The sequence below is a fragment of the Tiliqua scincoides genome, chromosome 1, assembly GCF_035046505.1.
Source record: "Tiliqua scincoides isolate rTilSci1 chromosome 1, rTilSci1.hap2, whole genome shotgun sequence".
NCBI lineage: Eukaryota > Metazoa > Chordata > Lepidosauria > Squamata > Scincidae > Tiliqua > Tiliqua scincoides.
The window spans coordinates 254,639,574-254,655,443 of NC_089821.1; the positions used below are offsets into that span (position 1 = coordinate 254,639,574).

At 46.5% G+C, this 15,870-nt stretch overlaps 1 protein-coding gene and 1 long non-coding RNA gene across 5 annotated transcripts in view; one reads left to right on the top strand and one right to left on the bottom strand.

Annotated features, from left to right (window-relative positions):
* Positions 1-1,602: 1,602 nt before the first annotated feature.
* Positions 1,603-13,471, bottom strand: LOC136643726 (uncharacterized). Of its 3 annotated transcripts, none has more exons than XR_010794050.1 (5): positions 13,192-13,471; positions 8,591-8,724; positions 4,604-4,678; positions 3,470-3,664; positions 1,603-3,113 (listed from the first exon to the last, which is right to left on the bottom strand). It is a non-coding gene; the product is annotated as an uncharacterized lncRNA (long non-coding RNA). The 3 variants fall into 3 exon arrangements; XR_010794054.1 differs by having other exon boundaries at positions 3,589-3,664; positions 4,399-4,678; XR_010794049.1 differs by having other exon boundaries at positions 4,399-4,678.
* The window catches only part of PTPN14 (protein tyrosine phosphatase non-receptor type 14), a 133,515-nt gene continuing 130,940 nt past the window's right edge, over positions 13,296-15,870 (top strand). The window contains exon 1 of one of the 2 annotated variants that reach the window (XM_066618980.1): positions 13,296-14,031. The gene's annotated coding sequence lies outside the window, so the exon portion shown is untranslated. Of the gene's footprint in view, positions 14,032-14,889; positions 14,976-15,870 lie in introns of those variants that run through there. The other variant, XM_066618988.1, reaches the window with a different exon arrangement.

Here is a 15,870-nt window from a genome sequence, read left to right on the forward strand (position 1 = left end):
TCTGATTCAGTATGACTCAAAACTGCAAATTACTGTTTCTTCACACACATAAACAAGCACACCTACCAAACTTTCAACAACCCCTCCCCTTAGCCAGGGCTTGGTCACCACCTCCTAAAAAAAAAAAATCTGATGTCCAAAACTCAAGAGAGATTTCCAGATCTCTCCCAAGCATTTGCTCCCATTGAGACAGAGCCAAATCCAGGTTGCTGGAGGCCCTGAACAAGGCCCTATATTGCCCCTCCCATATCAGCCACACCTGCTGGGCCATTAGCAGACTATCTGTTTAACAAAAGGAATGGCTGGCCTGTTTAACAATATACATTTCCTGCTGTGTATATGTAATGGCCCTGCTAGGGACTTTGGAATAGAGACTTTTGATGGCTAATAAGGGTAAAGGCTTTATTTTTAGTGTTACTTGGGAATAAGTCCCACTGAACTGACTGAATGGGCTGGCAAAGGGTCAGCAGCAGCCCACAAAGTGTTAATTGATACGTTTGGGCCAGACTTCATGCCTGATCCATTTTTCTAATTTCTGTTTGCAGTGATGGAGGTTTCACCACTTTGTTGATTTGTACCATTTCCTCAAAATCTTTTTTATTATTTTAAAAGCTGTTTAGGGTTGCAATTGTATACACACTTACTTGGGAGTAAGGGCCCAATCCTATCCAACTTCCCAGTGCTGATGCAGCTGTGTCAACAGGGTACGTGCAGCATTCTGTGGTGGTGGTGGGCATAAGAACATAAGAGTCCCACTGGATCAGACCAAAGGCCCACCTAGTCCAGCTTCCTGTATCTCATGGTGGCCCACCAAATGCTTCAGGGAGCACACAAGATAGCAAGACACAACCTGCAACCTGGTGCCCTCCCTTGCATCTGGCATTCTAACTAGCCTACTTCTAAAATCATAACCCCCATCCCTGGTTTGAGCAGTCTTACATGGGCTGCTCAGATTTGCTCCAGCAAATTTGCTGGTGCAGATCCAACTAGCCCCATGGGGTGGCTGGAGTGTTACTCAGGATACAGGGAAAATGTCTCTGAGTTGCCCTCTAGCCACCTCCTAACCCATACTGGATACAGTGCAGGCCAGACAGTTCTAGTGTAGGTTAGGACTGGGCTGTTAAACTCAGGCAGGAAATCAATCTGCCCATCATTGCTGAATAAGAATTTGCTTGTCTTTAGAAATCCTACACCATCAACTTGCCGGAAAAACATGAAGGGCTGTGGACTTGTCAAGGCAATAATCTGCAAGGCAAAATAAGCTCCTATGCATATATTTGGGTATGTTCATATAGAGTTGCCAGACCTTAAGACCAATAATAGCTAAATAGTTTCTAAATGAGTTATTTAGAAACTTTAACCTTTTTAAAACAAATGTTTATATCCTGATAAAATTGCCACCTGAGAATTCCAGCTTGAATTAATTTGCAGCACACTGTTGAAAAATTAAATTTATAGTAAAAATGATTAAACGTAACTCTAGGAATAAGAGTATAATCAATCTCTCAAATGTCTGGTTGAATAACCATTGTACTGATGTTTAATTAAAATGTTTAGCAAAAAGAATGACATTTTCAGTTAAATATCATATTCAATCTTTAATCTTCTTCAGTACTTTGTTTATTTTTACGCACGATGACAACCTAGTACATAGATAGTTGGTTTGAGGTGTTTTCTTAGTAACTGTAAGAAAGTATTATAACATGTTAGCTCATGCTTCATGACAACAGGCTTGTTTTCCAGGATTGTGTAATCCAAATTCCTTTTCCAAGAGAAAAAGATTATTAAATGTAATGATTACACATTATGCTTTTGACTTGATTATGGTTATCTTTAAAAAAAAACTCAAGTACCAGTTTACAAAGCATAAGTGATATTGGCAGTAACTTCTGCTAAATGCAGCTTACACACACACACATGCAAGAACATTAGTATCCAATTTGGGAAACTCCAAGTGGCTTATAAGGATGAAGGCCTCTGAATATAATCAAATAAACAATAAGCAAATCAAAACAAACAGCACATGTTTACAGCTGTAAAAATGTACTTATGGCCCAATGCTAACCGGGTTGGTCACTGGCAGAACGTGTGCTGTGTTGGTGGTGACTGCTTTAAATCACCACCAATGGTGCACACTGCCAGGGCAGCCTCCCACACACTGGCTGATAATCAAAAATCCATTGAGCAAGGTGGGCAGGCAGGAGAGGGAGGGGGAAGAGTGGAATGGAGGGGGGGAGGGAGAGTGCAGAATAAAGAGGAGATGGAGCGGAGAGACGATTGGGCTCAGGAAAGGGGTGGATTTGGCCGAATACAGAGCTGGTGCAGGCCTAGGTTTACCCATAATGGCTACTGACTGGCCCACTTCCCCCCAGCAGTGTCTTTTCTAGTGGCTGTCTGCTGGTGTTCTTTTGCACATTTTTAGATTGTGAGCCCTTTTGGGACAGGGAGCCATTTAGTTATTTGATTTTTTTTCTGTAAACCGCTTTGGGAACTTTTTGTTAAAAAGCGGTATATTATTATTATTATAATTATTGTTATTATTGTTATTATTGTTATTATTATTATTGAGGCTTACGCTGGGGCATGGGAGTAAATGTTCCCTTACCCCCAAGGAGGCCTCAAAATGCCAAAACTCCCCTGCAGGATGCCATGTTGGCACCGCTACACCTCTGCAGTGCATAGGGAGTTAGTTAGGTGTGGGCTGTTAGTGCCTGTGGAAGATGCAGCAGCATCTTTGTACAGCATAAAGAACATGCTGCCCCAATATATTGGCAGTGAGGAACAAGTGTTGGGTGTATTTACAATAAAAGTTGTTATATCTGACGCAATGAACTGAAAAGCTCTATTAACCGGAAATGGACTAAAAGGCCCACTATTCTATTAATGGCAGCAACCTGCTGCAATTCTAAGTGATTGTAAGCCCAAGCTACTGAAACCCCAGTGTGGCATCACAGTGGCACCAGTGCAGTCTCCGCAGCATCCCATGAAGATTTGGCTGCTGGAAGTCTCCTTGGAATAAGGGGTAGATGAGCATCCAGCCTGGAAACATCAGCAGCTTTTGCTGTTGGGCTGCTCGCTCACCTTCTCTCTTGGTCAGGTATGTGAACTTCTGCCTATGTGATAAAGAGAAAATGATTTCTAGTGGGTCAGGGTTAGTGGTGAGCAGAGATGATGATCTGAGTATATGGTGAGGAGTATCTGTGGGGCACTCCAGTCTGGTGCCATCTCCATTCCGGCACATGGAGTAACTGCTTCCCTCTGCTTTGGTGGGCAGGCCAGCCCTGTTTGCCAGGGCTTTGATCTTTCTTAGCTTAGAGCGAGTTTATCCCCGTTGACTCAGAAGTGCCATTATAGCCAATTGAGCTTACTCCTAGGTAAGTGAGATTTGGATTGCAGCCTTAGGGCCAACTTTCCAGTGCCAGTGCTACAACAATGCAACCCCAAAGAATGGGAACAAACATTATCTTACCTGGAGGAGGCCTCTGTGATTGCCCCCCTACCAAAGGATGCAGTGCAGGTCCCATTGGCACGGCTGAATCAGCCCTGGAAAGTTGGATAGGACTTGGCCCTTAATCTTCTATAGCCCACCTTTTCCTGGTTTCCTTGTTCTTCCTCCATCCTCTAGTCTCTACCCAGAGATCCTCAAATTCTTGAAAGCCTAAATCTTGGAAGGCGTATAAATAAGAGATATAATAAAATACAAAGTATATGTAAATGTGCCAGATTTATCAATATTATTTATCTGATAAGAACATAAGAAAAGCTCTGCTGGATCAGGCCAAAGGCCCATCTAGTCCAGTTTCCTGTATCTCACAGTGGCCCACCAAATGCCCCAGGGAGCACACAAGACAACAGGCACAATCTGCGTCCATGTGTCCTCCCCTGCATTTGGCAATCAGAGGCAGCCTGCCTCTAAAGCCAAGAGCTTGCACATATCTGCTATGATTTGTAACCCATAATGAACTTTTCCTCCAGAAATTTGTCCAATCCCCTCTTAAAGGCATCCAGGCAAGATGCCATCACTACTTCCTGTGGCAAAGAGTTCCGCAAACTAATCACATGCTGGGTAAAGAAATATTTTCTTCTCTGTCCTAACTCTCCCAACACTCAACTTTCTTGGACGTCCCCTGGTTCTGGTGTTATGTGAGAGGGAAAAGAGTGTCTCTCTTATCCACTCTGTCTATCCCCTGCATGATTTTATGTCTCAATCGTGTTCCCCCTCAGGCGCCTCTTTTCTAGACTGAAGAGGCCCAAACACTGTAGCCTTTCCTCATAAGGAAGGTGCCCCAGCCCAGTAATCATTTTGGTTGCTCTCTTTTACACCTTTTCCATCTCCACTATATCCTTTTTGACATGTGGCGACCAGAACTGTACATAATATTCCAGGTGTGGCCTTACCATTGATTTGTACAACAGCGTTACAATATTAGCTGTCTTACTGTCAATGCCTTTCCTAATGATCCCAAGCACCAGATAACAGCCTTTGTTTCAAAAAGACTTCCAATTTTTTAGTTTAGCCGTGTTCTCTCATCTCATAAAGGCATATTCATCCTTAAAGGAATTGTGGCATTAAGGAACAGTTGGTTTCTCCAGCTTTGCTCACTCAAAAATGAATTGTCCAAAATTTGCTCCAAATCTCGCTCCACCATCCCTCAATCTGCGACCAGGGGAATCTAATCTGGAAAGGAATATATGTTTAGATGAAAGATTTTATTTCAGATTGAACAGCCACTTGTACAGATTTAGGCATACATTTTGAAGGCATATTGTTACTTTTTCTTTCTTTCTACTTTTACCCCATTTCTGCCCTGCCCACAGGTGATCCCACATTTGATCCCTGTTGTGTGCCTGCCCACAGGTGCCCACATTTGATCCCTGTTGTGTGTATGCGACATTGGGCAGAAATAGCTTTTAAAATGCTGTATATTGGTGCGCAACAATAAAAACATTACATGTTGACAAATCATTGGATGGTTCATCAAACAAGTAGACCTGCTCATCCAGGTCTTATCTGCATTCCCTGCAGGAGCTCCAGCCCACCTCTGGAATGCAACTTCTTTTCCTTTCTCTCACCAACTCAGGGTGTGACATGCAAATTGCCCCAGGGCCCCTTGCTCTGCAGTACAGCAAATAGTATAATGTGGTGCATACTATCCTAGCAGCATTCTGAAACTTCCAGTTTACTAGCATAGCTGTATGGTGTGACTGGGGAAGCAGATGGTCCAACTGCCCCTCTTTACCAAGGCCCGTTTCTGTGCTCTGGTTCTTGTAAAGCAATTTGATCCTAGATTGTTTCTGGAGAGGATTTTGGGGATCTCTGTGTATTTACCAATGCTCTTGTATGGGGTAGGCAGACTTGTACTTGTGTGGTCTATGTTGTTTTTTTACTAGAATCCTGAGGCCCACCAACCAAACCCAGGTGTAGATTAGTAGCTTGCGAAGACAGCCGAATACGGGTGTGTACTTAGAATTAAATGACAGAATGCCTCTAAACAAGTACTCTGCCCAGGTATTTTTAGTACCAGAAATGAGCTCAGTCATTTCATATACAAATGCCTGTCTAGTTGTTTTTTTCCCTTCCTAATTTTCTTTGTTTCAGCACCCTGATTTAGGGAGGACGGAAAAAAGTCTTTCTGTTGTGGCTGCTATGAAACAATTTGGAGCCAGAGACCCAACCTACTGCAGTTGATGTAGAGCTCTCTCCTTCCTCTGGCTCTTTTTCCTTGCAACAATTTACATACTAGAACTTGGGAAATGGCAGGAAATGAGAGGCCCTCAAAATGCAATGGTCTCTAGTTCAGTTCTTTGCAGAAAAAAAGTTTAGTGTACTATGCTGTGTTGCAGCAAATGAAATGGCAGGCTGCCTACTACAGGATGCTTGACTGTCCTTGTGTGTGCTTCCAGGCATATTTTGCCAACCCAATAATCATTTTGGTTGTTGTCTTCTGCACCTTTTCCAGTTCTACTACATCCTTTTTGAGATGTGGTGACCAGAACTGGATACAATATATACCAGACAGGGCCTTACCATTGATCTGTACAGTGTTCTGGCCTGTGGGTTTCAGTATTGAGGGACTTCAGAAGGACCACATATAGGGGGGAAAAACAGTGTATTTGGGGGAGAGCTTTTCAAAAGTCTGTGGATAAACCTTTACGTGTCCTGGTTCCAAGCTATCAGCAGTCTCTGAAAAGAGGAAGAATCTGTTGGTTGAACTTTCCATGGCATAAAATGTTGGCTGGACTTTATTGGAGCAGCTGCCCCAGTGCTGCTGTCCCCAAACAGCTTGATTGCGTGCAGAGCTGCATGTTCCCTGCTCATGGATTTCTGTGGCCCGGGTATGCCTCCCTCTGCATAGGGCTGGGCTGCCAAACTTCAGATTATGGGCTGGCTGTATCTACTTTCCTTGCTCCCAGAATACTTCTCATGCTCACCACAGAGCAGGCTTACTTTCACTCAAGTCCTCAGTCGTGAATTGTAAAGATATTTGTTTTTATTGAAATACTTCACAATTCGACTCTGCTGTTCCAGCCTTCTAAGAGGCGGCTGGCCAATTAAACATTTGGATAAACAATTAAAACAGTAAGAGCAGTTTACAGACACACAGCAGAATCATCAGATCAGCAGTAAGTAAGCAATCAATATAGTGAGAGTAAAAGCAAGGACTTAACTCAGCTACCAGACAGCTTGAAGGCACGCCAGTCTTCCCCCCCCCCCAAAAAAAGAAAAAATCAGTAGGCAATTGATCACCTGGATAGCTGAAATTTGTCTGATCCTCACAAGACAAGAAGGGAGATGGCACGATGCAAAAGTCCTTTCACACATAACCACTAACTGCAATTTGGACAGTGGTGAGATATGCAGAAGGGCCTCTCCGGATGACTTCAGGGAACAGATATATGGTGGGAGGAAGGGGATACTTCAAGTATCCCATTTAAAAGTCATTTAGGCTGCAATCCTAACCACACTTTCCTGAGAGTAAGCCGCACTGAACAAAATAGGACTTACTTCTGAGTAGACCTGGTTAGGATTGTGCCCTTAGACTTTAAAGGTAACCACCAGCATCCTGACCCATGCCCAGAGCTGAATTGACATCCAGTGTGGTGGACCCTGCCAAAGGTCCTGATATTTTGTGCTAATCAGCATTTTCGCACCAACAGCGGCGTCTTGTATCCAGCAAACCAAATGGTTTTAAAGAGCAGCCCTGCATAGAGCACTTTACAATGATCCAGTCTAGATGTAACTAAAGCATGCGTGACCACAGCCAGGTCTGCCTTTTCCAGGAAAAGGCCATCTGGTGCACTAGCTGAATGCTTTGAACACAAATATAAAGACTAAAGGTGAACATGGAAGGGGTAAGCATTAATTGCTTTGCTTCTATATGTGACTGCTTTGCATATTACAGTCTTAATGGGTTTATGTAATAGCCTCAGGTTGTGTACACTCTAAGGGCCCAATCCTATCCAATTTTCCAGTGCTGGTGCAGTTGTGCCAATAGGGTGTGCGCTGCATCATGTGGTGGAGGGACAGTCATCGGGGCCTTCTCAAGGTATGGGAACATGTGTTCCCTTAGCACAGGGCTTCATTTACACCAGATCTGGAAAGCTGGATAGGAGTGGGCCCTGACACTGTTAAATTTGAAGCACATGCCAATGTGCATGGTTGAAATGTGCACTCTGTCCCAGCAGATGTGCCAAAGCTTGAAGGCTGCTTTAGGGGACCCAGTTCCTCCTCTCCAGTTTGTGTGGTAGCACATACACACACAGACACACCACTATGCCCACCTTATCTTTCCCACTGGCACTTCTTCCAAACTTGCCAGTACTGGGGAGGATTGTGGGAAAAAGGTTGACAATTGCTGACCTACACTTTTGTCCAAGCCTCTCTTGGCAGAGTTTCCCTATCACCCTCCTGCTGTTTTTTCAGCTGCATATTCTGTTACAGAAGGGGTGGGTATGTTCCTCACTGCTGCCAGCAGGTAGAATGGGGGGGGGGGACAGCAGGGAAATGTTTAAAGGAAAGTCAAGATACACATACTGCCTGGTGCGACATCTTTTCCCTTTGCAGCCGCAGCAGGCTTTTTCTCGCTCGCTTGGCTTGTGCTGCCCCCGTGACCTCCTGCCTGGCTGAGCTGGGATGCTGAGCCCTGCTCCCTGCCATGCCCGTAAAGTGAAGGGGGGGTTTCCTTCATCATGGCTGGGGTGGGATCGTACGGGAGAAGGGAAGGGGTCGGCACGTGCCATGCTGCTGCCAGACATTGGGGTGGGCAGGGATGGAGGGGAGTGTTCAAAGGGAAACCTGAAGTACGCACATAGCCTGGCAGCAGCCCCATTTTCCTCCAAAGAGCCACAGCGGGCTTTTTAAAGGGGGCAGGATGACTCAACTTGAGTCCTATTGAGTTGCAGAAGGGCAACTCGGAGACTTGGAAAGTGCCGTTATGACTAGTTTCCGAGTCAAGTCACGGGGGCAGTGACTTGTGACTCAACTCAAGTCACCTCATGCTGGGTTCTCCCATTCTTGGTAAATATACACATATTTGCAGTGCTGGCAAGGGGGAGCACTCACTGTTAAAAAATCAGGTAATTAACATACCTTTTTGAAAGGGCCAATGAAATGACAGGGGTCCTGCTGGGGAAGGTCCTTTTGCTGATATTCACTGATGTTTTGTTTGAAAACACATTATGAGAGCTCTCTTATTTAAGTGACACAGCCAGGGTATGCTTGGACTGAAAAGGAAACCACAACCAAAAAAAGCAAACTTCATGAAAATTAAAGAAGAAATGGTGCCACTCAATCCTGGGTTTTCATGGATCCTACCCCTTATGTGGCTGTAGCCACTGGTTACACAGTACTTACATTATAGCAAAACTGTTACCTGATTTTTGCTCCAAAATCCCCAAACAAAATATTTTTCTGTAACAAAATAATGCTGTTTGGGTTCTGGGAAAATGCAGCGCCTAAAGAACATGAGCACTGCCCTACAGTGCGATCCTAGACATGTCTTCTCAGAAGTCAGTTTCAATGAATTCAATGGGACTTCCTAGAAAGGAATTCAATGGGACTTCCTGCATATAGGATTGCAGCCTTAAGAAGTGATGTCATGCACGACAGAGTTTCAAGTGCTGTACTTCATTGTTGCAAATTATTAGATCTCTCAGTGAAAAAGTCCAGCGAAAGATACAACACCTTGATGGTAGCAGTGTTCGAATGTCTTTCTTTAGAGCACGGGTGGGCAAACCCCGGCCTGGGAGCCATTTGCAGTCCTCAGCGTCCCTCAATCTGGCCCAAAGGGAGCCCCTAGTCTCCAGTGAGCCTCTGGCCAGTCTGAGACTGTTGGAGCCTGCGCTGGCCCGCGACTGTCGGTCGCGACCACCAGACATGAGCTGCAAGGCTAAGTTAGAGCAAGGCCTTTTATAGCTTCCTTGTGTTTTCTGCTTTTTCCTGGGCATTGTTTTAAACGTTCCTCATTGCCTCTGAACAACTTATGTCTCCATGTGTCTCTGGCTTGGTCTGTATGTTTTCACTGTGTGCGAGGTATGTGGCAAACAGTTCATAGTTCTCATGTGGTTCTACGTGCCTGTACTATAGTTCTCATGTGTATCAAACATAAGCTCAATAAAATTCATGCATTCATATAAGTTCTGCCTCTAATATATTCATTTATGTAGATTTACTCAAATTTGAGATGCAAATTAATTCTTTTTTTTTCCTCCCCCCCCCCCCGGCCCCTGACACAGTCTCAGAAGGATGATGTGGCCCTCCTGCCAAAAATGTTTGCCCACCCCTGCTTTAGAGAATCAAGTGCTGTTCATAGGAGAATCATTTTGAGTTGTTTGCCACAAGTGTGTCTTCCCACTTGGCAGGGTCCTATGTTCAACCTGGTGTGATTAGTCCAAAACATGAAGTAATGGTAGCTGAAAGGCCCTCTACTTTGATTCTCTCTATCAATGAGTTTATAGCTAGAAGTTATTCTTGAGCCACACAGAAGGACTGGCAGAAATATATAAGACCATTATCCTTCACTGTTACATTTTTACCTGACTCCTTATGCCTGATCAGTGTAAAAGTTTTGACAAAAGTATATTACTTTTTCCTTAGTGGGTTGCTGATGTCTCTAAAGTGGGAGTTGATTGTTAAGAGATGGCCTTTGGTACAGAGATCCCTGGAGTAGCAGTATATAGTACTGTATCTAGATGTTTTACATATCCAGTTCCAATTCAAACACAATTTGTTTAAATATGCAATTTGTTTAGGAGCCCTCACAACAGGACAGGGCCATTAAACATGAATAGGACTGCACTGTAAGTGCAACAACAGTGCACATTTACCCAGAATCCCATTGAGTTCAATGAGATGTGCTCCCAGATAACTGTGAACCAGACTGCATGCAATGTAAATCTATACATGATTTTATGTACAGGTCCAGCCTTGTTATACACAGATTTTTTATACATGGATTTGACTCCTGTAAATGGCTCCTGCAAATGAGAAGGAATGTGCTGATCTCTGGAGAAGGGAAAAAATGCACCCCTTAAAAATCAATCTAAAAAACTGAACAGTCCTTTAACAACAGCCTCTTTAATGAGTGAGAGAGAGGGCAGCTGGCTGACAATTCATCCATTCTTCTCTCTCCAGCAGCCCCTCCCTTCCCCGAGCACCTGAAAGAAAGGTGATCACTTTGCATTGGTGAAGGGAGGGGCTGAATGAAGCTCCTTTCTAAGCTTGAAGGAGGACTGATTGATGGATTGTCTTCTTAATGACTCTTATCTTACATCCAAAAGGTCAGCAAGGCTGTTTTTAAATCACCAGAGCAAAGAAACTTTGTTTTTTAAATTGATTTGCTATAGTGCATTTTTTGCCATCCACATGAGTGCTTGGAACTGAACCCTTGAGAATAATGAGGCTCAACCTGTATACAGAAAAAATCATATATATACTATTCTAAGGTTACGGTTCTATGGCACTTCCTTGGGAGGAAGCCCCATTGAATAGAACTTACTTCCAAGTACATATGTTTAGAATTGGGTTTTCAAGCTGCACTAAGCTTACTAGAGACTAAGGGCACAAGCCTAACCAGGTCTACTCAGAAGTAAGTCTTATATTGTTCAATGGGGCTTACTCTCAAGAAAGTGTGGTGAGGATTGCAGCCTAAGATCCACTGGTGACACTTCTGGGCAGGGATGGCCCAGGATTTGGATGACTTGCACTTGAGTTGTGAAAATGTGTTTTTTGTGATTCATACAGACTCAATCATGCATGTCAAATTCTTGGGCACTGACTCAGGAGCTTTATCTTAAAAATGAAGACTTGATTTGTGTGTGTGTGTGACTCTGATAGGTGTGTGTGCTTGCTTCCCCATCCCACTTCTGGGGCTTGCCTCACTTTTCAAAAAGGCTCAGGCGCATCGGTAAAGCAGCTACCACGTTTTCCAGACTCACAAAGAGAGTCTGGGCCAACAAGAAGCTGACGGAACATACCAAGATCCAGGTCTACAGAGCTTGCGTCCTGAGTACACTTCTGTACTGCAGCGAGTCATGGACTCTTTGCTCACAACAGGAGAGGAAACTGAGCGCTTTCCACATGCGCTGCCTCCGACGCATCCACGGCATCACCTGGCAGGACAAAGTTCCAAACAACACAGTCCTGGAACGTGCTGGAATCCCTAGCATGTATTCACTGCTGAAACAGAGACGCCTGCGTTGGCTTGGTCATGTCGTGAGAATGGATGATGGCCGGATCCCAAAGGATCTCCTCTATGGAGAACTCGTGCAAGGAAAGCGCCCTGCAGGTAGACCACAGCTGCGATACAAGGACATCTGCAAGAGGGATCTGAAGGCCTTAGGGATGGACCTCAACAAGTGGGAAACCCTGGCCTCTGAGCGGCCCGCTTGGAGGCAGGCTGTGCAGCATGGCCTTTCCCAGTTTGAAGAGACACTTTGCCAACAGTCTGAGGCTAAGAGGCAAAGAAGGAAGGCCCATAGCCAGGGAGACAGACCAGGGACAGACTGCACTTGCTCCCGGTGTGGAAGGGATTGTCACTCCCGGATTGGCCTTTTCAGCCACACTAGACGCTGTGCCAGAACCACCTTTCAGAGCGCGATACCATAGTCTTTCGAGACTGAAGGTTGCCAATACAATCTCACACAAGCCAAAATGACTCCAAAAATGGCTCTGGATGAGTTGCAATGGCAGCCATTATGACTAGTAGGTGACTGGAGTCAAGGGGGATGGAGACTCGGGTCTCAATGCTGTGACTCTGGCACATCCTTATGCCTGGGTAACCATACAAAGGATGGCTCTTCTAGGATATATACAATGAATACCCTGTCCTGAGTATGTATGCTTACAAGCCACAGCCATGTCATGAGCAATTACTTGTAGGTAAAGATGCTGTATGTGGATCTTGGTTCTTCTGAAGCAGTCCCCCCAAGACCTGGGAAGTGACTTCTCAAGGAGCCCATCCATTAAGGGGCTGGAGCACTGGAACTGGCACCGCCTCACCTATGGAAATCCCCTTCACTCTGCCTCCACCAAACTTTATTCGAAAGCAACTCTCTCTCTCTCTCCAGCCCAAGTCCCTTGTCCCAAGTCCACCCCAAGTTCAGGGTGCCTTGCCCTCCCTCTGCTTCTCCATGCCCAGTGGGGTCCCAACTCCCCAGATCCTCTATCCCTTGGCTGGGCTTCTTCCTTGGATTGGGTGGCCAGGCAGGTGTGGGGCTCAGCCATTCCTGCCAGGGCTCCAGATTGGAGCCCAATCCTATGCATGACTACTTAGAAGTCCGATGATCATCAGTGGAGCTTACTCCCAGGAAAGTGTGTAATCCCAGCCACCTTTTCCTGCGAGTAAATCTCACTGAACACAATGGGATTTACTTCTAAATAGACAAGAGTAGGATTGGGCTGTAAGGCTGCAATCCTAGCCACGCACACAAGGGAGGGCACCAGGATGAGGTCTCCTGTTATCTGGTGTGCTCCCTGGGGCATTTGGTGGGCCGCTGTGAGATACAGGAAGCTGGAAGAGATGGGCCTATGGCCTGATCCAGTGGGGCTGTTCTTTCACTGACCTGGGAGTAAATCTCATTGACTGGAATGGGACTTACTTCTGAGTAGACATGGCTAGGATTGGCCTGTAAGGCTGCAACCCTAGCCACACTGACCTGGAAGCAAGCCTCCCTGACTAGAATGGGACTTACTTCTGAGTAGACGCGCACAGGCTTGGGCTGGAAGGCTGCTCGGGGCTTAGATCTGGCTGCGAGGGCGGGAGAGGGAAGCGGCCGCTGCCTGGTTCCCCGCGGAGGAGACTCCTCCTCCTTCCCCCTTCCCGTCCCATCCGCTCTGCGCTTCCTGGGAGAGCGGCGCTCCGGAGAGCTGCCTGGGCTGGGCTGGGCTGGCGGAGCCGGCTTCCTCGCCCTCCTCTTTCTGGGACGGGTCTGAGCCCGAGTGTGCCGAGGCAGAGCCGCGCCGCAGTGCAGCAGCCCCGAGCGCAGCGCAGCGTAGCGCCCGACGCGTCTCCTGCCGCCTGCCCCGCAGTGGCTGGCCGCGGCCGCGCCGCATTCCTGGCATTCCTGGGCCGTGACTCCTCCGAGCAGCTCCGCACTGCGAGGGAGAGAAAGAGCAGCGCAGGCACAAGCACGCTCCGGCCCTCCTCGCTTCCCCAGCCAGCCAGCCGGGCAGCAGCCCCCTCCCTCCTCGCCAAACTTCGCCAAACTTTCCCCAGCGCCGCCGGGGCGCGAGCGACAGCGGCAGCAGGAGGCTGCCCCCCCACAACTCTCGGCACCGCCCCCCTCTCCCCTTCTTTGTCCCCCTCCCCCCCATGAATTCTTGCCGCGATCTCTCCGGTTAAACTTTCTTCTCGGATTGCTGGGTCCTTTGCAGCGCTGGGAACTCTTCCTTGCTCGGGGAGTCTGGCGTCGTTGTTGCACAAAAGCGTGCCCTTTTCGGGGGGGGGGGGAGAGAGAGAAGAAGAGAGGCAGAGATCGCAGTGAAGGGTGCAGAAGAGCTGCCTTCGGATGACCCCCAGGCATGTGAAGCAGGTAAGCAGGAGCGCAACAGTTGGGGGTGAGTGTGTGTGGGAGAGTCGCCCGAAAGTTTCTGAATGGAGATTTTGGACACGCTTGTGGTGGGAGTTCTGGGGATCAGGACTCCAGGATCTGGGGCTGCAATCCGATGCCCACTTTCCTGGGAGTAAGCCCCACTGATCAGAATGGGACTAACTCCTGTGTAGACTTGCATAGGATTATGTGGTAAATCATCACATGTTGTGTGCTGTGCGGCTGCCCCTCCACAGACACACACACCCAGAGCGAGAATCTTGCCATAAACCCATTTAATGGTGCACCTGCATTAAAAGTGTGCCTAGGGTGTAGGATCAGTTAACACACAGCTTCTGGGACAAGACTGAAGTTTTAATGTTGTGTCTCGACTTGGTCAAGGTAGGCAAAAAGGGTGCTTTGCCAACACAGGACCTTTGGAACAAACTTCTGGACAGCATGGCATTTCTCTAACCTGCGCTCCTTGTTTCAGTAAAAACTCTGTGAGGGCCCAATCCTATCCAGCTTTTCAGCATTGATGCAGCTATGCCAATGGGGCAGATGCTGCATCCTGCGGTGGAGAAGAAGCCATGGAGGCTTCATCAAGGTAAGGGGGATGTTTGTTCTCCTACCTGTTTGTTCTCCTGCATTGCGGCTGCATCGGCACTGGAAAGTTGGATAGGATTGGGCCCTGAACTTCTGAGTGTTGCAGTGTGACTCTCTCTGTCTCTGCCCAACTTTCAGCTACCCTCCCATTCACTGATGGGCGGAATTACCTCCTTGCTCTTTGTTGGCTAACCAGTCAAGTCTATACTGGTCAGTCTTCTCTGGCAAAGGCTGTGACAAGAATGCAGTGAGTGGCATCTGCTCCTCCAGCTCCTTACCTGACAAAATCCATTAACCTCCAGAGGACCCAAAGCTCTCTTCTAAGATATGAGTCATTCGAGGTATGGTGCGTATACAGAATAGGGCTGTGTGTGTGTCTAAGGATGGGAAATGGAATGAGGTTTGCTAGTTTTGAACTCTGTGGGCCTTTTGATTACAAGTTTCCCTTTTTGTAGTCTCTGGTAATGCGCATAATGAAAGGTGCAGGTAATGAAGGGAAGGTATCATTTTGGAAAAGTGTTGCTTAAATGTATTTTTCCCCCTTCCTTTAATGGCTTTATTGCTGTGAAATGTGTACAGTGGAAGGTGTTCGTGGTATAAAGACTTTAAAAACACACACACATCATCCTGTTGAGCTCTTTCTTGCCTTGGATTTTACAAGTTCTAACCTGGTGTATGTGTTTGGAGCTCAGAAGAAGGAGTCCTCCTCCCCCGCAAAAAAGCAGGGTATGAACACAACAGCCCTCCTTTGTTGTTTGTCCTCATTGGTTGCCAAAGTGTTTACCACAATTTGTGGTATCTCCATCATCCTTTAATTCCCAGTGGATATGTGAGATGGTTTGGTGCTAAACCCTTTTGATGATACTACCTGGTACAACCCACTGGATTCTGCTTAGATGCGGCAAGATTATGAAAAAGGATTTTTTTTTTGCATTTGCCCTGCCCTTACTTTATTATTATTATTATTTTAGTCACAGCGGTTCAAAGGCCTTGATTTCTCTGCTCAACTAGCTTTGAATGTGTGAACTGACTTAGGGCCCAATCCTATCCAGTTTTCCAGGGCTATACCACTGGGGCATGCGCTGCATCCTGCAGTGGGGGGGGGGGGTAGTCATATAGGCCTTCTCAAGGTATGGGAACATTTGTTCCCTTACTTTGGGGCTGCTGGAAAATTGGATAGGATTGGGCCCTTGGTTGAAAAGTGCTGGATTTTAAGGCTATATGAATACTTCATCT